General features: G+C 43.9%; 1 non-coding gene across 1 annotated transcript; it reads right to left on the bottom strand.

Moving 5' to 3' along the window:
• Positions 1-555: 555 nt before the first annotated feature.
• On the bottom strand, positions 556-693 carry LOC114810781. Its single transcript, XR_003758474.1, has one exon. It is a non-coding gene; the product is annotated as a small nucleolar RNA SNORA7 (small nucleolar RNA).
• Positions 694-23,944: the final 23,251 nt, after the last annotated feature.

Below are 23,944 nucleotides of genomic sequence, written 5' to 3'. Positions count from 1 at the left end.
CATCTGTAAAATGGGGAGCAAGACTGTGAGCCGCATATGGGACATGGACTGTGTCCAATCTGATTTGCTTGTATCCACCCAATGCTTACACATAATAAGCACTTAACAGATACCATTATTATTATTATTATTATTCCCTACTCAATCAATAGCATGTAGACTGTAAACTCCTTGTGGCCAGGGATCACGAATACCAACTCTGTTGTACTTTCCCAAGTGGCTTAGGGCTGTAAACAGTTAACACTCAAATACCATTGATTGATTTACAGTATCGAGTGCTGACTGTGCGGAGCTAAGGAGAGTATATTACAGTCGTGCTCCTGATAATAGGCTTGTCTTATACCATCGAGTCATCTCCGACCCATAGCGACTTCATGGACACATTTCTCCCAGGACGCCCCACCTCCTTCTGCATTCATTCTGGTAGTGTATCCATAGTGTTTTCTTGTTAAAAATATGGAAATGGTTTACCATTGCCTCCTTCCCCACAGTAAACTTGAGTCTCCACCCTCAACTCTCTCCTCTGCTGCTGCTGCCCAGAACAGATGAGTTTTGACTTGTAGCAGATTGCCTTCCTCTTGCTAGCCACTGCCCAAGCTAGGAAGGGAATGGGTATGCCTCTGCTTGACTCTCCCTCCTGTAGTCGACACTGGTAGAGTACTGGAAGCTCCCCAGGTGCGACCCTGAGAGGGGCCTAATAATAGTAATATTTATTAAAGCTAAGTGCAGAGTGTTATACTAAGTACTGGGAAAGGGTATATAGGTGGGAATTAGTCTTGGAACCTGTCCCTTGAGGGGCTCAGTACAATGGCCCAAGTTGCCTTTTGGGGTTGATTGGACTTTCTTATGAATTAATTTAATTTTGACGAGATTCAGACATTGAGTAAAGTAGCTATTTCCTTTATGCCAGGCTCCAGTGCATGCCCAGTTGACTGGGATTGAAGGGCAGTCTGCAGCTTACAGTTACGGGCCAGAGAGGCTGTGAGTATCTTGCCTCTTCTATTCATTCAATTCAATCATGTTTATTGAGCACTTACTGTGTGAAAAGCACTGTACTACGCACTTGGGAAAGTACATCATAACAGTAAACAGACACATTCCCTGCCCATAAACGAGCTTACAGTCTAGAGGGGGTGTAGGTTGTTGGTGTCTCTGCCTGCATGCCCACACCTAAGCACAGTCTCGACAGACCTCTTGAGTGTTCTAGGCTTTGATTGGTCTAAGTCATTCTTATCACTTCCCCTATCCTACCGGGACTGCTGCATCACCCTCCTCTCTGACCTCCTCACCTCCTGTCTCTCCCCACACCAATCCATACTGCAGTGTGCTCCCTGGATCATTTTTCTAAAAAAGGTTCAGTGCCCGTCTTCCCACTCCTCAAGAATCTCGAAGGGTTTGAAAGGCTTGGAGGGTTCCTGTGGAGTCTTGATGGTGAAGCCTTTGCTTCTCCAAGCCAGAGGCATCCCCAGTCCATTTGGAGCTGGTCAGGACCTCTCTTCCTTCCTCATGACCCTCTGGACCCAGAGCCTGACCTATCCCCTGGCTCGGGAAGGAGGACCCCTCTGAATTTAAAGGTTTGTCTAGATGGGGGGCCAAATGATGATGGGGTTTGGTCCCCTTCAAGGGCCACGGTGACTCCGGCTACACTGTCAACATGACGGCTTGTTCCAGCTGCTCCTAGAGTGGTACCAGCAGCAATAGCAACATTTTTTTTAATGGTATTTAAGCGCTTACTACGAGCCAGGTACTATACTAAGCTCTGGGGTAGATACAAGTTAATGAGGTTGAACACAGTCCCAGACCCACATAGGGCTCACATAGTTCTAATTCCTATTTTACAGATGAGATAACAGAAGCACAGAGAAGTTAAGTGACTTGTCCAAGGTCACATAACAGATGTGTGGTGGAGGTGGGATTAGAACCCGGGTTCTTCTGACTTCCAGGCGTGCTCTATCCACTAGGCCACTGTACAGATGTAAACTCCTTGAGGGTAGGGATCATGTCTACCAACTCTAATGTACTCTCCCAAACACTAAATGCAGTGCTCTTGCAGAGTAAGCTCTCAAATGTGACTGATTATTATTATTATTATTGCTGTGTTTGTTTAGCACTTACTATGTGCCAAGCACTTTTACAAACACTGAATTGATTGATTTTAATATTCTTTGGCCTTAAAGACAATAATAACAGTGGTAGTATTTAAGAGCTTACTATGTGCCAGGCACTGTGCTAAGCACTGGGATGGTTATAAGCAAATCAGGTTGGACACAGTTCCTGTCCCACAAGGGGCTCACAGTCTTAATCCCCATTTTACAGATGAGGTAACTGAGGCATAGAGAAGTTAAGTGACTTGCCGAAGGTCACAAAGAACTCACATGGAGATGCCGGGATTAGCACCCAAGTCCTGCTGACTCCCAGGCCAGTGCTCTGTCCACTTGGCCATGCTGCTTCTCTGTATTGTTAAGCTTCTACTATGTTCTAGGTATTGTACTAAGCAGTGGGGTAGATAGAAGATAATCAGGTTGAACACAGGGCAAATTCCACATGGGGCTCACAGTCATTCCCATTTTATGGGTGAGGTAACTGAGGCACGGAAAAGTTACGTGACTTTCCCAAATTTACCCAGCAGACAAGTGGCAGAACCCGGAATAGAATCCAGGTCCTTCTGACTCCCAGGCCCATGCTCTATCCGCTAGTTTACACTGGAAATCTCCTAGAGCTCAGCAGGAAGAACCCAAACTCTAAAAAAAGAATTCTAGCAACCTTGACTAGCTGTTCTCTATTTGTCCACATCTCTAATTCAGCCAGGCTTATTTTGGATTTATCACCAAAATGACTGCAACTGTTTGTTGGATTTCAGGTGGTTTAAGGTGCTCTGGAGGCGGGGATGTTCTTGGAATTTGTCAGTTGACTGATTAATACTCACATGTGATGGTTATCATTCTGCTTATGGTTATAGTTCTGTTTTCCTTATCCAGGCATGGAATCCATTTAAATGTCTTGCTGCTATGATCCACATTATGGATGATCCAAATCAATGATGATCGGGCCCTAAGTGGTTGGGCTAATTGAGGTTCTACTATAGTTAAATGGGCGTTTAGCCTATCCCTCCCTCTCACTGCTTAGTTTGGCTTTGGGATATGGCAGCGGAAAACAAGCCTGCCTGAAATCAACAAGATTTGGCTTTATGCCACTTACCCTAACCCCAGTTTTGGCAGGGGCTTCTCTGTTGACTACATTCCCAGATGTTCACAGATGGGTGATTTGTTTGCTTTTGTGGCTATTTGCATGCGATCAATTTTCAGAAGTACATACAGCCTAGCAGAGTGACCGAATGCCTGTTTGACGTGGGCTGAGCACTTGCTGCTGTTGCTCGAGGCTTCGGTGATAAATTTGAATTATCAACTGCCAGAAGAAATAATGATGGAAAACCAAGCAAGCTTGTAGTAGACTAATCTAACTAACAACAGAGCCTTGTCAACAGAGGTGCACAATGACTAATTGTTCACTGATTGGATTGGGTCTACATGGGGCAAACCTAGGAACATGTTGAAATCATCTCTTGTAATCTTGTGTTTTAACTGCACCAGCACTATCAAATTCACTAGACAGTGAATCAACCAGTCACTCAGTCATATTTATTAAGCACTTACTATGTGTAGAGCGCTGTACAAAGCATGTGAAAGAGTACAATATAACAAAGTAGGTAGATACAGTCGCTGGCCTTGACGAGCTTACAGCTAGCGAAGGGAATTTGATCCTACTCTTTTGGGTCACAAATCAGAAAAATAGGGGTTAAGCCCTATGGAAGCAGCATAGCCTAGTGGGTAGAGTTTGGCCTGGGAATCAGAAGGACCTGGGTTCTAATCCTGGCTCCGCCTCTTGTCTGCTGTATAACCTTGGGCATGTCCCTTCATTTCTCCGCACCTCAGTTATTTGATCTGTAAAAATGGGGATTAAGACTGTGAGCTTGGTGGGACAGGGACTGTGTCCAACCTCATTAGCTTCTATCTACCCCAGAGCTTAGAACAGTGCTTGACGCATAGTAAGCACTTAACAAATTCCATTATAATAATTATAAGCACTAGGTTAGAGTTGTGAGCATGATGAGCATGATATGGCTCTTCCATCCTTTCCAATAGCGCCAGCCCTCAACAAATTGACAGACATGAAGTCCAGTGTGGATATTGACTCTGGCCCTGCCATCCACCAGCCTAGTTATCAATCAGTTAATCATATTTATTGATGATGGTTAACATTATCAGTTAATAATATTTATTAGTTTACTGTGTGTGGAGCACTATACTAAGCACTGAAACTCTGGAGGCTTTCATGGGGCTGTCCATTAAGTAGAGGAGGGAAGAGGACTAGAACTAAAGAGGAGAAGCCTTACTCTGGCTCTGTGAAGCAGGCAGCAGGCTGACATCACCAGGATTTCCAACATAGTTCCTGTATCAGCACAGAGCAGTCCCTGGTATTAATAATGTTGGTATCTGATAAGCGCTTACTTTGGGCAGAGCACTGTTCTAAGCGCTGGGGTAGATACAGGGTAATCAGATTGTCCCACGTGAGGCTCACAGTTAATCCCCATTTACAGATGAGGTAACTGAGGCACAGAGAAGTTAAGTGACTTGCCCACAGTCACACAGCTGACAAGTGGCAGGGCTGGGATTTGAACTCATGACCTCTGACTCCGAAGCCCGGGCTCTTTTCCACTGAGCCACGCTGCTTCCCAGCGTGGTATTGTGACGTTGTGCTTAACCTTAGACGAGACCTATGCAGATTCAGCCCCAAACCAGAAATTTTGACAAAAGCATTCTCAACCCAAATCATTCTTGTCCCCTTTAGTGAAGTGACTGCTTGAGACTGAGTCTCCTTGAGTGAGACTCTGAGCTGGAACTGACGGTTGGATTGTTGAGGTCCTGACGTTCCTACTTTTCAGTGTGGTCATGTGACCGGATCCAATGTGGCAACGGCTGGAATTCATCATTCAAAATATAAATTGTGGTCCGAAGGGGCACTGCGCTTTGCTTAACTGCTACCAAGGTGTCTGAGAGACAAGACACTATAGCTAAGTTTTGTTAGGTTTCTACTCTTACCATTAGACTCCCAAATCAGTTTGTTTGGCCTACATTACCTTCTCTTGACTCAGTTGCCCCTGCTGGCATCTCGGTCTTCCCATCAGTCCAACACACTGCTGTCAAAGAGATCAAATTCCATCTTCTTCTCGGGAAAGTTCCAAGCTGCCATGTGATCTGGCTATCTGTTGATTTATCTGCTCCAATTAGTGGTCACACCTGGTGAGTTAGCGTGACTTGAATAGGAAAGTTTGTCTCTTTTATACATGGAGGCCTGTTTGGAGGCTTTATTGCAAATGGAATGGAACCAAGAGGCGTGAAGTTGCCCCTAGTTTTAGTGAAAGAAGTTGAGGGCTGTGGGGGGCGGGGCAGGGGCACAGAGACCCTAATTCAAGTAAATCCTAAGATTCCCTTTTTTGCAATTGACACCTCTATCAGAACACTCTTAGCCCCACCTACTCACAGCCACCCCATTTTTTTCCATTGCCAAAGACATGGTATTTCTGGCCCCATGTGATGCCATGATGCTCATTTTGCTGCACCTGATTTTGAAACTGCTGAAGAGGAGATGTGGTTAGGAAGCTCAAATGCCTCGGTCCGTTATCCACTCTACCAGATCTCTCCAATCCAATTCCCAATTCTAGCTGCAGAAATAGCTCTCTCTGGGTGGTATGAGGCAGAGTGGTAGGTATAGGAGTAGCATAATGTGTCTTTTATATTGTGTTGTACTTTCCCAAGCACTTAATACAGTGCTCTGCAAACAGAAAGTGCTCATTAAGTACAGTTGATTGATTGATATGGTGTTGGGCAAACTACAGAATTACAAATCAATCAGTAGTATTTATTGAGCTCTTGTTGTGGGCAGAGAAATGTTCTAAAGGTTTGGGAGAGTACAATAGAGCAAGGTTGGTAGACATATTCCCTGCTCGTAATGAACTTACAGTCCAGAAAGGGAGACAGACATTGATATAAATAAATACATTCTGGGTATGCATGTAAGTGCTGTGGGACTGAGGGAGGGGTGAATAAAGGGTGAAAATCCAAGTGCAAGGGTGATGAAGAAGGGAGTGGGAAAAGAGGAAATGAGGTCTTTGTCAGGGAAGGCCTCTTGGAGGAGATGTACCTTTACTAAGGCTTTGAAGGTGGATAGAGTAATTGTCTGTCGGAAATAAAGAAGGAGGGTGTTCCAAGACAGAGGCAGGATGTGGGTGAGGTGATAGTGACGAGATAGACAAGACTGAGGAACAGAGAGTAGGCTGGTATTAGAGGATCGAAGTGTGTGGGCCGGGTTGTAGTAGGACAGCAGTGAGGTGAGGTAAAGAAAGGGCAAGGTGATTGCTTTAAAGATGATGGAAGAGAGTTTTTGTTTGATGTGGAGATGGATGGGTAATCATTGGAGGTTCTTGAGGAGTGAGGAAGCATGGACCGAATGTTTTTGTAGAATAATGATCCAGACAACAGAGTGAAGTGGGAGACTGGAGTGGAGAGAGAGAAGAGACCGGGAGGTCAGCAAGGAGGCTGCTATAGTAATCAAGGTGGGAAGGGATAAATGCTTGGATTAACCTTGTAGCAGTTTGGATGGAAAGCAAAGGGTGGATTTTAGCAATGTGGTGAAGGTTGAACCCACAGGATTTAGTGATAGATTGAATATGTGGGTTGAATGAAAAAGATGAGATTAGACTGTAAACCCGTCAAAGGGCAGGGATTGTCTCTATCTGTTACTGATTTGTACATTCCAAGTGCTTAGTACAGTTCTCTGCACATAGTAAGCACTAAATAAATACTATTGAATGAATGAGGAGGAGCAGAGATTGGGTCAGGAACATGTCAAAAACGAAGGTAAGTGTTCCCATAACAGAGTGGGGGCTGCGTTTGGCTGAGGCTGCAGGGGAGGGAACGGTGTCAGAGATGGTGAGGGGTTGGATGAGAGTGAGCTGTTGGGGGCTGGCATGTTGGGAGGGGGATGAGGAGCGCTGCTGGGACAGGATGATAGGGAGGGACCAGATAAAGGGGGAGGAGGAAGGGGTATTAGGAAGGGAGAACTGGGATGGGCTGACTGGAGGGTGGGGATTGAGGGGTCATGGTGAGGTCAGGACAGGGAAGTTTAAGGGTTGTAGGTGAGGTTAGAAACAGCTTAATCCCGTGGTTCCCTGGGAGGAAATTGTTGAGTTGTATGCAGGTCCTTAAGAGAGTGAAAAGGGGAATGTTTAGGAGTAAACTGAAGGCTGGTTGGATGTGAAGGCCGACAGGGGTAGATATGTAAAAACCTGTGTCTTTGTCACCTGGTTGTCAGACAAAACGATAATGATAAAACAAAATGATCCCTGCCCACAAGGAACTAACACTCTGAAAATGAAGACAAAAAGAAACATGTTTACAACACTGTCAAATGAATACATTGAGCAGACATGAATGCTAAGGAGCCTATCAAGTGCTTGAGATGGCAAGAAGGCTTATGGGCTGCTACATGAAGTTCCATGTAGAAATAAAGGGATGTTGAGACAGTGGCAGTCCCTATTGCTAACAGTTCTGCTCCCTTTTTTCACCACTACCCCCTCCCAGCCCCATAGCACTCAGGCATATATCCATAATTTCTTTATACTAGTGTCTCTCTCCCCCTCTAGACTGTAAGCTTTTTGAGGGAAGGGAACATGTCTGCCAACTCTGTTATATTGTACTCTCCCAAAAGCTTGGTACATTGCTCTGCACCCAGTAAGTGTTGGATAAATACGATTGATTGATCACTCTGCCCTTTGGTTTCACAGTTTGCAGACTTGCACTTGAGCACAGCTTTGACAGACTTCATAGTGCTCCAGGCTTGGATTGATCCAAGTTTTTCCAGGTTTTCCAGGAATCTGATAGTTTTGGGGGCATTGCTGTGAAGTTTCGATGGGAAGGCCTCTTCTTCTCCAAACCAGAACCACCCTAATCCAACGAGAGCTGGTCAGGACCAATCTGCCTTCCTCAAGGACTCTGATCTGGACCCTTCCTCAAGGTCAGGACTGAGGGACCCACAGGGCCTGTCTGGAATTCCCATGTATGCTTGTTTGACATGGTGAATCTGTACTGTTTAACATAAAATAACTGTGGAAAGGGTCAGGGTATGCAGTCTAATGAGAACATTTTTCATAACCCTTATGAATAATAAAGAAAATCACCCATCCAGATAAAGGATTCAAACTGGTAGCCAAATGTTATGTTTTCAAATGCAAACATTCTTAGTTTAACGCGCTTGACCTTCAACTTTTATTTTCCCTTCTAGCTAAGCAGCTTTAACATTTAATATTGGGGAAAAGCCGACCTTTTATCTGGTGGTGTGTTTAAATGGAGTTTTAAACACCAAAATGGTGACTTTTAAGATGAAGTCAACTCCCCTTATCTCTAGAGTCTTAAACAGAACTGTACTCAAACTAACTCATGAATAAGTCAAAGGCAAGATAGGTCATGAGCATGCATGTTGGCTGCAATTCATTCAGCATAATGCTTTTGCTGAGCAGAGGAGAAAAGCACTGCTTGGATTGTTTCCAACAGGATATCAACCACAGAGAAAAATGCTCTGGTCTTGGAGCATAATATAATTTAGGAGTGTACATGCTGAGGAGGACTGTAATTTCAGGCTCTTGGAGAAAAAAAACATGTTTTCTGCTGTACTTCCCTCAAATGCCAAGGAAGATTAAATATCCAGGTAAAAGGCTATACTGCATGCTCTCCCAGCACCTTGTCTCTGGACAGAGAGGATCCCAGAACTGCTCCCAGTTCTAAATCAGTGAATGCCCTTCCAAGTGCTGGAAGTGGGCTCTGGGTCAAGGCTGCAGAATCCTTCTCATGCCAAATGCTGTTTGCCCCTCAGGTGGTTCTATACTAGATTTCCTTTTTTATCCCTTCCTTATCTTTTGGCTGCCCGGTGTCAGCCTGCTTCTGGCATTCCATAGGTAAAGCCACCATCTTTTCAGAATCTGTAATTAATTGAATTAAAAAATGGGCTACATCATTACAAAATATGTTGCACACATTAACCGTAGCTGAAAGCTGAGAAGCAACATGGTGTAGTGGATAGAGCACGTGCCTGGGAGTCAGAAGGTCATGAGTTCTAATCCTGGCTCGGCCACTTGTCTGCTGTGTGACCTTGGGCAAGTCACTTCACTGGGTCTCAATTACCTCATCTGTAAAATGGGGATTAAGATTGTGAGCCTCATGTGGGACAGGACTGATTTGCTTGTATCCACCATAATGCTTAGTTGCCTGCATATAATAATTGCTTAACAAATACCATCATTATTATTATTACTTTGATACTCAGCCCACCCTCAAGACGTAGTATTTTTGTACATATCTATGCACATACACTCTGCCATTTCCCCTTTATGTAATTTATTTTAATGTTTGTCTCCTGGCTCTACCAATTCTAGTGTATTGTACTCTCTCAAGCACTCAGTATAGTATTCTGTACACAGTAAGTGCTCAACAAATACCATTGATCAAAGGTCAAAGGGCCACAAAGCGTAATTTGTGTTTATTAAATGTTATTTGAGTAGTAAATACTGATGAGGAAAATACTATTTCTGTGTCAAACACTTTATCTCTGTGGTCAATCTGAGATAAAAAATTTGGAGAAAAAGAGGCTTGAGCGATGTGAAACATTTTCATCGTTGGGTATTTAATGGGGCATGTGGGTTTCATTATCGTTGGTATTTCTAAGCCTCCTAAATATCATTTGTGCTGCTTGGCATTACCTCAGTCTAATCACCAAGATTTATAATTAGCCTCCAGCCTGCTCTAACCATGCCTTAAAACACTGATTAAAAACAAATTTTCACAACTTCAGCACTTTTGCTAATCACATTCCTTTTATGTGTATGTCAATACTGCTGGGCTTCATTTTCTTCTAAATGAAAAGTTTCAAATTAAGATAGAGCTGGGTTCTGATTAGATGATCCTTTAAACATTCCTTATATTTCAATAGCGACCACTAATTTCATTCAAAAGTAACTGATAATAGGTTGTCAATTTTTAAATTGCAGAAATCTGAAGAGACATGGTCTCATTACCTAGCTAGAGCTCTTTTAAGTTGGAGACTCAGAAAGTGGGATGCTAGCAAGTTCTAAATAATTGTAGAATTTTTGAACCACAGCAGGGCATAAAATCATTGGAAGATACAATTATGCTCACTGTGAGACTATAATTAGCTACATCTAGACTGTGATTCCATTTGCAAAGATTGGAAGCAGGTAGAAAATGACTGTAACATAATTACCTCCAAATTATGATTAATAGTTACTGTACCTGCAAAAGCTTGACAAGTTGGTTTGTGGATTTGGGGAGGACTGTGGAGGTGCTTCAAACTTCTGCATTTGTGTACTGGACTCCTGGTTGTTAGGCCTTAGATAAACTAGCAGTTAGTCACCCAGTAGCATGCCCAAATAAATGATATTGTTTCATCTTTCCTCCCAATAACTCCCTCTTCCCCCCCCCATTATCCTTAGATTGTGAGCCCCCCAACTACTGGGGCTGTGTTTAAATCCCACATGCACGTTCATCCCAGCATTTAATACAGTGTTCCACACACAGTAAGCACTTAATAAATATTAAATGCTATTACTGAGCCTCATGGGGGCCAGGGGCAATGTCTATTTCTCACCTGTGTATTTTTCCATAGTATTTACTATGGTCCTTAACGCACAGTAAGTTTATTATAAATACCATTACTGCTACTATCATGAAGTTATCATCTTGGTAAGGGATCATTCCTTTTGGGTAGCAAATAACAGGGAAGTAAATCCCATTTCCAGTTTGTTCTGCCAAACATTGCAAGGACTAAGCCAAACTGGGGCCTGCTCAAAGTAGGTGGATGTTGTGAAGGGTAAGATGTTGGGTTTCTGTGTGAAGCAGTGTGGCCTAATGGAAAGAACATGGGCCTAGGAGTCAGAGGACCTGCGTTCTAATCCCAGCCGTATGACCTTGGCAAGTCACTTAACTTCACTGTGCTTCAGTTTTCTCATCTGCAAAATGGGGATTCAGTACCTGTTCTTCCTCCTACTTAGACTGTAAACCCCATGTGGGAACTAATCATCTTATATCTATTCCAGCACATAGTATATGCCTAGCAAATACTACTATTATTATTTATGATTTTAATTATTAGTAGTAGTAATGGTATTTATTGAGTTCCTTTTGTACTAAGTGCTTTGAGACAGTACAATAGAAGCCCAAGATATAGTCCCTGCTCATAAAGAAGTTTACCTTTCAACAGGGCACAGACATGAATATAGTGACAAATAGAATAATCACAATAAATAATTTTATGTGTAATCGACTATACATATTTACATGTGCTGAAGATATTCTGTCCTCCATTTCTTTCTCCCATTGGTGTTCAATTAGTACTGGGTGCCAAAGTTGAAAATTTAGTGGAATCATAGAAGCAGAGTTTGAGAGGTCAACTAGTCCAGTCCTCTGCCTCCAGGAAAGTTAAGCCACCTGGGGGAGGAGTTGTTGTTTTTTTAATATCTCCAGGGATACATCACATCCCAACCTCTCATGGGAGTGTCCTATTGCAGGGGGTTGTGATGCTATTTGAACGTTCTTCCTCTCTTCTTGTTTTCCTCATGAAATACCACTGGTCCACCATAATATCCTTCATAGTCTTGAAGACAGTTATTAAATCCTCTACTTTGTCTTCCCTTCACTAGCCCAAAATGATCTCATTGTTCAGATATTTTGAAGGTTTTTTTAAAAATGGTATTTGGTAAGTGTTTACTATGAGGTAGGCACTATATTAAGCCCTGGAATAGATGTAAGATAATCAGGTTGGACACAGTGCATATCCCACATGGAGTTCACAGTATTAATCCCCATTTTACAGAGGAAGTAACTGAAGCATATTATTATTATGGTATTTGTTAAGCACTTACCATGTGTCAAGCACTGTTCTAAGTGCTGGGGTAGATACAGGTAATCAGCTTGTCCCATGTGAGGCACACAGTCTTAATCCCCATTTTATAGATGAGATAGCTGAGGCACAGAGAAGTTAAGTGGCTTGCCCAAGGTCACACAGCAGACAAATGGGAGAGCTTGGATTAGAACCCACATCCTCTGACTCTCAAGGCCATGCTCTTTCCACTTAGCCATGCTGCTTCTCCCAAGTGGCAGAGCTGGAATTAGAACGCAAGTCTTCTGAGTCCCAGGCCTGTGCTCTTTCACTTAGGCCACACTGCTTCTCTAGTTAATTTTTAAGCACAATATTCATTTTAACCTCAAAATATTTACAGGTTGGAGTGGTTTGCAGGCTCATGGGCAAAAGCTCTCTTTTAATAAAATACATTTTTTTTCAGCATTTTTAAGCTAACTGGAAAGGACTCTCTCTCTGAACCAAGATCTGGTTTGGAGGAAAACTTTGGTGAGTACTTTCAGTGCCCCATCTTTAACAAGAAATACTAATCTTTCTATTGGGTTTTCAAGGAAAGGAGATGAGAGTCATGGAAAAACCTAGAGAATCTGGACTCAACAAATACCAATCTTTGTGTTGAGTAAAGGAACTCCACTAACAAGATAGCACACAAGCATGAACTTGCCAGTATTGTAATAACAGAAAGATAACTCCAATTTAGACTCCACGTTCCATTAAAGTGTCAGCATTCTTTTTTCTCACATGCAACTTTTTCAAAGCGGTTGTCAGGACATTTGTTAAATTCATGCTTGTCATCTGGCTATGGGAACAATTTCTGCTTCTGAATTGGTCAAGTTGAATTGCTTTGAAATCGGTAATCTCCTGCTGAATTAGCTGCCCTCTTTCATGGTACTCCAGAATAAACAGGTCTCTTTTTAAAAATCTGTACTTTTTGTTATTTCAGGTGGTTTAGGTATGTTATTCTTGCATAAATATGGTAGGGTTCCTCCTAAAGGCCTTCAAAGACTGATTTCAGAATTAAAATGGTAAACAGAGTTTAATGACTCAACTTCAACATTATGGATCCTATCTATGAGGAAAAATTAGCTCACATATGGTCTTATTTCTTGTGTTGTTAGCCCTCTGCAGCCAAATCCTTTTGTTGGTGCTGTTTTCCTTTGGAAGTTTGACTTTTAAAAATCAGGGAAGTCTGATGCTAGTCCTTAATCTCATGTATGGCTCTCATCAAGGGGCGGAAATTCCAGAATGCAAGGTTTCTGGGAAAGGAAAGCTGGGAAACTTTATTATGCATCTCATGTCCATAACAAAGTCTCCTTCCTAGCTCTGAGATGTGCTATTCTGTGGCCCTTACAGTAATGATTTAAGGTGAAGGCTTTGTGGGGCATATTTCAGATGGTAAAGGCAGCAAATCAATTCCGAATCTGAGGTGGGTTATAAAGCTGTTTCTTCTTGTTCTTCTACAGGGCCAGTTCAAGGTTATATTGTAATCTACTTTGATTCTATCCAGCAATTGGACGGTAACAATTCATTGCTACATGATACAGTTTAAAATGGCACATAAACACCATCATGTGGTCCGAATCCCAACAGGTGACTTATCTTGCTGTCCTTTAGTCAGTCTGTCTCTTCCTTTTATACTTTTGTTCCCCATCATTATTTTTTTCTAATAGTCAAGATTCAACTAGTGCAGTTTTGATATTGATTGGGTTTTTGAAACCTCTATATGTGTGCTCACAGGAGTTCCTGAGCTGTCAATGAGCAGGGTTGGGGAATGGTGGCTAAGGGAACTTTGGGGAGGAGTAGCAGGGTCGAAGACTGTAGGCTCTAGACTTTAAGCGTATTGTGGGCAGGGAATGTGTCTGCTAATTCTCTTGTTTTGTACTCTCTAAAGCACTTACTACAGTGCTGTGCACATAGTAAATGCTCAATAAATGCAATTGATTGATTGATAAAGAGGGGACAGGGCTCTCACTGTTCCGTCTCTTCTCCCTCACTTCTTCCTAAAGTTTGCCTGAACTGTTGCTATTGCTCCAGCCAAGATTTCTACCCGCCTACACTACCTCAACCTCTCTGCAATAAAGAAAAGACCTTTTAATCAGACATAGGTAAAATAAGTTTGAAAATCAGGAAAAACAACACATACTCTCAGCACATCCATAATCACCAACAACACTCAAAACCCAACAGAGTAGGGACAGGAACGATGATGCTTTACTTGTTTTTTGCATTAAAAAGGCTAAACATTGTTTAGATCTGAGGTGCTTGAGTCAGAGTGGCTTATTTCATCCTAAAGAAGAATCTTTTGTCTCATTAGTAAAACCAATTGTCAAACATAATGCTACACTACATCGAGTATGTGTAGAAATGTGTTGCTATATTATCTCTTTTGCATTGAAGAAAATTAGTACTATCCATCCATGTGAGGCATTCTCAGGAAAATTCTCATAGGGGCACACTATTAAAACAAACACATATGAAATGCAACCAAAGCAAAATACCAATAGCCTCAACCCCCATTTTAAACCCTTTCCAAAGTGGTTTCTGAATTTAATGTCTCTATGACGTCAGGAAATGCCCCACGGCTTTTTAACATCTCTTTTGCATCATTTAAATGGCTTCATTATGAAGAAAAGCCTCACTTAGGGTAACTTGGAGAAGAATGGGTATCCTATTTAAAAAATCCTAATATTCCCTCCTTGATTATGAACTTTTTGAGGTCAGGTGTCATGCATACTAATTTCTATTGTACTCGGTCAAGCAATTAACACAGTTCTCTGCATACATTCTGTGCTCAATGATTGATTAGACAAAATTTCTTCCCCGAATGTATTCTGGTATGTCATCAGCATCATGAGCAGTGTTTATTGAATGCCTTCTGGGCATAGAACACTGTAAAAGGGGTTTGAGAGATATTTAGAATGATAGGACCAGTACCTGTCCTCAAATAGCTTACCATCAAAGGGAAAACTCATTTGCCCATAGGTTGGTAAAATAATAAGTTCTAGGTATAAAAGACCACTCGGGTTGTAAATAATGTTTATGATTGTCTGCTCCATTAGAGTGTAAGCTCTTTATGGTCAGGAAATATCACTTCTTTATTCTGTACTTTCCAGTCCAGTACTCCGCATGCTGCACTAACTGAATGCTCAGTGAATGCTATTACCAAACAATTAACTAATTTACAAACTGGGTCAAGAAGTGAGTCATGCTCTTTCAGCACCCAAGGGATGTTTTTCCTCATAAATTAAACTCCTCTTTTACTTGAAGATCTTTTTACCCTTGCAAACACAAAACAAAACTTGTAACGTTTCTTACTGTCCAATGGGTGGGTTGCTGTGTTGATTTCCAATCCTCCCCCAGGCCTCCACCACCAAGTTCACCCTCAATAAGCCAAGGGTCTTGGCTTTCTTGATAGCTGTACAGACCATGTGAATGCTATTAGGACTTTCTCAGTCACCAGGTTTTCTCATTAGCTCTAAGATAGCTGACAGTCAGCAGATGGATTTTCTCCTAGTACTCTTATTGCCCTTTATCATGGAAGACCCAAAAGCTTTACGTCGAGGCCTTATAAATAGCCTTCTTACTCTAAGAGCACATGGACATGGTGCTTCCTCATTTACTATCCAACTATGGGCTTGGGAAATTGACATTTCCCTTGACAAGACTGTCAGCTTGTCTGGAGTCTAGGCATTACCCTGAATAACAATAATAATAATGATGATGGTATATGTTAAGTGCTTACTATTCATTCATTCATTCATTCAATAGTATTTATTGAGCGCTTACTATGTGCAGAGCACTGTACTAAGCGCTTGGGATGAACAAGTCGGCAACAGATAGAGACAGTCCCTGCCGTTTGACGGGCTTACAGTCTAATCGGGGGAGACGGACAGACAAGAACAATGGCACTAAACAGCGTCAAGGGGAAGAACATCTCATAAAAACAATGGCAACTAAATAGAATCAAGGCGATGTACAATTCATTAACAAAATAAATAGGGTAACGAAAATATATACAGTTGAGCGGACGGGTACAGTGCTGTGGGGATGGGAAGGGAGAGGTGGAGGAGCAGAGGGAAAAGGGGAAAATGAGGCTTTAGCTGCGGAGAGGTAAAGGGGGGATGGCAGAGGGAGTGGAGGGGGAAGAGGAGCTCAGTCTGGGAAGGCCTCTTGGAGGAGGTGATTTTTAAGTAAGGTTTTGAAGAGGGAAAGAGAATCAGTTTGGCGGAGGTGAGGAGGGAGGGCGTTCCGGGACCGCGGGAGGACGTGACCCAGGGGTGGACGGCGGGATAGGCGAGACCGAGGGACGGCGAGGAGGTGGGCGGCAGAGGAGCGGAGCGTGCAGGGTGGGCGGTAGAGAGAGAAGGGAGGAGAGGTAGGAAGGGGCAAGGTGATGGAGAGCCTTGAAGCCTAGAGTGAGGAGTGTTTTTTTGGAGCGGAGGTCGATAGGCAACCACTGGAGTTGTTTAAGAAGGGGAGTGACATGCCCAGATCGTTTCTGCAGGAAGATGAGCCGGAAAGCGGAGTGAAGAATAGACTGGAGCGGGGCGAGAGAGGAGGAAGGGAGGTCAGAGAGAAGGCTGACACAGTAGTCTAGCCGGGATATAACGAGAGCCCGTAATAGTAAGGTAGCCGTTTGGGTGGAGAGGAAAGGGCGGATCTTGGCGATATTGTAGAGGTGAAACCGGCAGGTCTCGGTAACGGATAGGATGTGTGGGGTGAACGAGAGGGACAAGTCAAGGATGACACCGAGATTGCGGGCCTGCGGGACGGGAAGGATGGTCGTGCCATCCACGGTGACGGAGAAGTCTGGGAGCGGACCGGGTTTGGGAGGGAAGATGAGGAGCTCAGTCTTGCTCATGTTGAGTTTTAGGTGGCGGGCCGACATCCAGGTGGAGACGTCCCGGAGGCAGGAGGAGATGCGAGCCTGAAGGGAGGGGGAGAGGACAGGGGCGGAGATGTAGATCTGCGTGTCATCTGCGTAGAGATGGTAGTCAAAGCCGTGAGAGCGGATGAGTTCACCGAGGGAGTGAGTGTAAATGGAGAACAGAAGAGGGCCAAGAACTGACCCTTGAGGAACTCCAACAGTTAAAGGATGGGAGGGGGAGGAGGCTCCAGCGTAGGAGACCGAGAATGATCGGCCAGAGAGGTAAGAGGAGAACCAGGAGAGGACAGAGTCCGTGAAGCCAAGGTGAGATAAGGTATGGAGGAGGAGGGGCTGGTCGACAGTGTCAAAGGCAGCAGAGAGGTCAAGGAGGATCAGAATGGAGTAGGAGCCATTGGATTTGGCAAGAAGGAGGTCATGGGTGACCTTAGAGAGAGCAGTCTCGGTAGAGTGGAGGGGACGGAAGCCAGATTGGAGGGGGTCTAGGAGAGAATGGGAGTTAAGGAATTCTAGGCATCGATAGTAGACGACTCGTTCTAAGATTTTGGAAAGGAAGGGTAGTAGGGAGATAGGACGATAACTGGAGGGGGAAGTGGGGTCAAGAGCGGGTTTTTTTAGGATGGGGGAGATGTGGGCGTGTTTGAAGGCAGAGGGGAAGGAGCCCTTGGAGATTGAGTGGTTAAAAATAGAAGTTAAGGAAGGGAGGAGGGCAGGGGTGATGGTTTTAAGAAGGTGAGAGGGAATGGGGTCCGAGGCGCAGGTGGAGGGGGTGGCACTTGCGAGGAGGGAGGAGATCTCCTCTGAGGATACTGCAGGGAAGGATGGGAAAGTAGGGGAGGGGGTTGTTGGGGGGGAGGGGAGAGGCGGAGGGGTGACTTTGGGGAGCTCAGACCTGATCGTGTTGATTTTCGTGAGGAAATAGGTGGCCAGATCATTAGGGGTGAGAGATGGGGGAGGGGGAGGAACAGGGGGCCTAAGGAGAGAGTTAAAGGTCCGGAACAATCGGCGGGGGTGACGGGCATGGGTGTCGATGAGGGAGGAGAAGAAGCTTTGCCTGGCGGAGGAGAGGGCAGAGTTAAGGCAGGAAAGGATAAATTTGAAGTGTGTGAGGTCGGCTTGGTGCTTGGATTTTCGCCAGCAGCGCTCAGCAGCTCGAGCATAGGAGCGTAGGAGGCGGACGGAGGAGGTGATCCAGGGCTGTGGGTTAGTGGAGCGAGAGCGGCGGAGGGAAAGGGGGGCGAGAGAGTCGAGATGAGTAGAGAGGGTGGAGTTGAGAGCGGAGACCTGATCGTCGAGAGTGGGAAGAGAGGACAGGGCGGCAAGGTGAGGCGAGATGCTATTGGAAAGACGGATGGGATCGAGAGAGCGGAGGTCTCTGTGGGGCAGTAGCGAAGATTTGCAGGGGGAGGGAGTGTGAGAGATGAGGCAGGTGAGAAGGTTATGGTCAGAGAGAGGGATTTCAGAGTTGGTGAGTGAGGAGATAGTGCAGCGGTAGGAGATGACGAGATCGAGGGTGTGACCGAGTCGGTGAGGGTGTCAGGGTATGTGTCAGGGTAGATCTATTCAGGTTGGACAGAGTCCCTGTCCCACGTGGGGCCCACAGTCTTAATCCCCATTTCACAGATGAGATAACTGAAGTACAGAGATGTGGAGTGACTTGCCCAAGGTCACACAGCAGAAAAATGATGAAGCTGGGACTAGAACCCAAGTCTCTCTTACTCCCAGGCCCATGCTCTATCTACTAGGCCATGCTGCTTTTCCGAAGATCTCCCAACCCATACCCTAAAACTATGGGACTATGAAGGAGGTATTAAAATTTCCATATGACCTGCCAGTGGACTTTTTTTATAGTATTTGTTAATCAATCAATGGCATTTATTGAACACTCGTTATGTGCAGAGCACTATGCTAAGTGCTTGGGAGAGTATAATGAAACACAATGGACAGGTTCCCTGCCCATAACAAGTTTCCAAGTACTTCCTCTGTGCCAGGCACTGTACTAAGCCCTAGGGTAGACACATGCTAATAAGGTTGGGTATTTGGGCCAACACGTCGCTCACAGTCTTAATCCCCATTTTACACATGAAGTAACTGAGGCAAAGAAAAGTGAAGTGGCTTGCCCAAGGTCACACAGAAGGCAAGTGATGGAGCTAGGTTTAGAACGTAAGTCTTTTTGATTCCCAGGCCCCTGCTCTATCCACTAGATCATGCTGCTTCTCTGTGGCGGTGTCTGATTTTGTAGGACTGATACTTTGTAGTATGTGACTCCTAAAGCCGTTATTCTTATCTGAATGAGAGAATCCTTAACAGTACTAGACTGATGGTAGATATTCGATGTTCCTTAAACATTTTTATTATGGTACATAAGTGTTTATTGTATGTCAAGCACAGTACTAAAACTGAGGTAGATACAAGATCATCAGCTTTTTTTTTAAAAAAAATAGCAGAGCTGAAAGGGCCTAATGGTCTGTAGGGAAAAAGGCAAGTAGTAATTAGTTGTGAAAATGGAAACAAATTGAGGAATTCTGAAGTTGCTTTTGTTTCTAGGTTGCTTCCAGTGAGTGCCCACAGTGGACCATGGCGAATGGAAAATAAATGCTTGTTGAAGAGTATGAAGTGTAGAGAGGCAGCGTGGCTCAGTGGAAAGAGCCCGGGCTTGGGAGTCAGAGGTTATGAGTTCGAATCCCGATCTGCCACGCGTCAGCTGTGTGACTGTGGGCAAGTCACAACTTCTCATTGCCTGAGTTACCTCATCTGTACAATGGGGATTAACTGTGAGCCTCACGTGGGACAACCTAATTACCCTATATCTACCCCAGCGCTTAGAACAGTGCTCTGCACATAGTAAGCGCTTAACAAATACCAACATTATTGTTATTATTATTAGATTATCTTCCATATTTTGGGGTGTAGACTAGTCTGAAATTGGTGTGCCTTCTGGGACACTAGAGGGCGCTGTAAGATTCAAGGGAGAGTTGCACATCCACAAGTATTAGTAGAAGGGATGTGAGGATCGATGGGCTATTTTTCCAAGTATTTTTATTATGCGTAAGTTTTTTTTTCTTACCCCAATAAAAAAGGTCTTATAAAAGAAGCCATTGTATTTCCCACCAATTAGGCTACATAATTCTTCCTTTCAAGTTATATTTAGTTTGTGAAAATCCCAATCAAATTAAGAAACTCTACCTCCTGGCTAAAGGTCCAGAAGTTGTTTTTCCAGTCCATTACAATATAGTGTATGGTAAGTTCCATAAATACAGCCATCTATTTAGAGTTTGTTGGGTTTTTAATAATAATAACAATGTTGGTATTTGTTAAGAGCTTACTATGTGCAGAGCACTGTTTTAAGCGCTGCGGTAGACACAAGGAATCAGATGGTCCCACGTGGGGCTCACAGTCTTAATCCCCATTTTACAGATGAGGTAACTGAGGCACAGAGAAGTTAAGTGACTTGCCCACAGTCACACAGCTGACAAGTGGCAGAGCTGGGATTCAAACTCATGACCTCTGACTCCAAAGCCCATGCTCTTTTCCACTGAGCCACGCTGCTTCACAGTTTTTCCAAACTGTGGAAATATTGTTTCACCTAAGCCTGCATCCTCAAGAAAAGCTTTTCACAGCATAAAAGGGCAGCCTTTCGTGACCACAATTCTGATTTTGTGCCTTTTGCCGAGACTAGAACAAAGGTGAGTCTTGCTATCTTGATTTTAATTCTACAGATGTATTAATGTTCATACAAGCAGTTATTGAATAAGCCAGCCCACAAGAAGATTTTTTTCTGAGGTAATAGAATAGTAAGAAACTGGGCAGTTGTTCAAAGATGGGGATTGACTTCAGGTCTTGTTTATGATTTCTACCACTGGTGCCTGGCAAAGCTGAATAACACAGAATGCAGGACAGAATCAAGCATCCTGTTCCCCAGGTCTAAAATACCCTCTAAGAGGCCACAAAAATTCAAAATTCAAAGAATTTCCCTCACTACAGAGCAAAGTAGTGATGGCCCTTATAAAGTTTCTCAATCCTTGTGATAAAGAAAATGTAAGACCTGGGAATATTTTTTTCTTGAAATGACTCAGATCGATACAGAAATGTCCTTAGGGGTTCTTATGCTGATGACTAGGCCAGGAATATTGGGTCAAAGATTGAGGAGTGTCCAGAAGAACTTCCTTTTGATGGTGAGATCACCCTGTAAATATGACATCGTGGAAAATTGAGCCTTCCAATTTGGAAACACCAGGTCTAAAAGCCAAACTCTATGGCTGTGGGGAAAAAGTGGTTTAATGAAACAGGTGAATGATATTCAATCAATCAGTCAATCACTAAATTGTATTTGATTGCTTACTGTTTGCAAAGCACTGTGCTAAGTACTTGGGAGATTACAAAATAACAGAATTGGTAGAGACATTCCCTGTCCGCAGTGAGCTACAGCCTAGATGGGTAGAGAGAAACTTTAATATAAATAAATTAAATTACAGATATGGACATTAGTGCTGTAGGGCTGAGGCAGGGGTATATAAAGGGAAAAAATTAGGATGATGCAGAGGGGAGTGGGAAAAACTAAACTGGTTTCCCTCTTATTTGTCTCAAGTCTACCTCTGTGGAGTCACACGTGAGCAGTGGAAATTCTTCCATAAACGACTTTATTTTTGGTGCTAAATGGACAGATTCTCAGAGTAAGACATTGGATAATGAGAAAGAATGAGTTACAAACCAAACTAATGAGAAGAGCAGGGCCAGGTAAGGGAAAGCGGGAGCCCTTCAGGCTTCTTTGTTTACATTTTACAAGGAACAGATGTGCCACAACAGCTTTTTGGTGGAACTATCTGTCCCAGGCTTCCCAGTATGGGGCCATTCTTAAAAAATTTAATAACAATCTAGGAAGAAATCAGCTAATTTTGGTCAGAATGAACTGCAGAATATGCCAACCCACATCAAGGATTGCAATACTCTTTAAAGAGAATATTTTCTCAAAAATCACCATCTACTATATCACAGTTCTCATTAATGACTGCCATCCCAGATCTATTTTTTTTAAACTTTGCTTTACAAGGGCTATTGTTTATTTCTTGCAGTTTATAGTGATAAGTGCAGTGATGTGATAAGATATGTTTAGTTTTAATTTCAATCTCTCGCAGACTATACTATTGATTGTAGAATGAGGCATAAACATTTTAATCCTTTTTAAATTTAATATTACTTAATTTTAATTTTTAACTCTTTGTTGAACAAAATGCTTGGATGTCATCTTATACTGTGATGCAAAAACCACTTGAAAGATCTCAAGGTCAGAAATTTCCTCTTATCTTATGATTCCACCTCCAATATTCAAATATCTGATCAGTCCATGTATTCTTTTTCCATGCTGTTACATATTGAAACTGGAAAACTGGCCAGGATACAAAAAGGATATCTGATTCAGGGAGATAAATGGATTTTAAACTTAAATATATATACATATATATATACACACACATAAGCTTTTATGGAGCTAAAAAAGCTACACAGAAAGGAAAGGGGAAATCATCTGAGGAATGGAACAGTTTGCCTTATAAGAATGAAAAGAGCTCTTCAAAATGGAAGAATGAGGGCATTATAACCATGCATATAACTGTGAAAGAGGTAGAAGGTCATCCATCCCTTGAGGAGCAGCATGGGCTAGTGGAAAGAGAATGGGCCTGAGAGACAGAGGACCTGTGTTCTACTATAGGCTCCACCGCTTGTCTGCTATGTGACATTGGGCAAGTCATTTAACTTCTCTGTGCCTCAGTTACCTCATCTGGAAAATGGGGATTAAATCTGTGAGCCCTAAGTGGGAAATGGATTGTTTCCAACCTGATTCTCGGTCTCCTTCGCTGGAGCCTCCTCCCCCTCCCATCCTTTAACTGTTGGAGTTCCTCAAGGGTCAGTTCTTGGCCCTCTTCTGTTCTCCATTTACACTCACTCCCTCGGTGAACTCATTCGCTCTCACGGCTTTGACTACCATCTCTACGCAGATGACACGCAGATCTACATCTCCGCCCCTGTCCTCTCCCCCTCCCTTCAGGCTCGCATCTTCTCCTGCCTCCGGGACGTCTCCACCTGGATGTCGGCCCGCCACCTAAAACTCAACGTGAGCAAGACTGAGCTCCTCATCTTCCCTCCCAAACCCGGTCCTCTCCCAGACTTCTCTATCACCGTGGATGGCACGACCATCCTTCCCGTCCCGCAGGCCCGCAATCTCGGTGTCATCCTTGACTCGTCTCTCTCGTTCACCCCACACATCCTATCCGTTACCAAGACCTGCCGGTTTCACCTCTACAATATCGCCAAGATCCGCCCTTTCCTCTCCACCCAAATGGCTACCTTACTGTTACGGGCTCTCGTTATATCCTGGCTAGACTACTGTGTCAGCCTTCTCTCTGACCTCCCTTCCTCCTCTCTTGCCCCGCTCCAGTCTATTCTTCACTCCGCTGCCTGGCTCATCTTCCTGCAGAAACGATCTGGGCAGGTCACTCCCCTTCTTAAACAACTCCAGTGGTTGCCTATCAACCTCCGCTCCAAACAAAAACTCCTCACTCTAGGCTTCAAGGCTCTCCATCACCTTGCCCCTTCCTACCTCTCCTCCCCTCTCTCTTTCTACCATCCACCCCGCACGCTCTGCTCCTCCGCCACCCACCTCCTCACCGTCCCTCGGTCTCGCCTATCCCGCCGTCGACCCCTGGGCCACGTCCTCCCGCGGTCCTGGAATGCCCTCCCTCCTCACCTCCGCCAAACTGATTCTCTTCCCCTCTTCAAAACCCTACTTAAAACTCATCTCCTCCAAGAGGCCTTCCCAGACTGAGCTCCTCTTCTCCCTCTACTCCTTCTGCCATCCCCCCTTCACCTCTCCACAGCTAAACCCTCTTTTCCCCCTTTCCCTCTGCTCCTCCCCCTCTCCCTTCCCATCCCCTCAGCGCTGTACTCGTCCACTCAACTGCATATATTTCCATTACCCTATTTATTTTGTTAATGAAATGTACATCGCCTTGATTCTATTTAGTTGCCATTGTTTTTACGAGATGTTCTTCCCCTTGACTCTATATATTGCCATTGTTC

This window comes from Ornithorhynchus anatinus, chromosome 3, assembly GCF_004115215.2.
Source record: "Ornithorhynchus anatinus isolate Pmale09 chromosome 3, mOrnAna1.pri.v4, whole genome shotgun sequence".
NCBI lineage: Eukaryota > Metazoa > Chordata > Mammalia > Monotremata > Ornithorhynchidae > Ornithorhynchus > Ornithorhynchus anatinus.
Note: the sequence above shows the minus strand (reverse complement) of the source record. Positions and strands in the feature narration are given on the sequence as shown.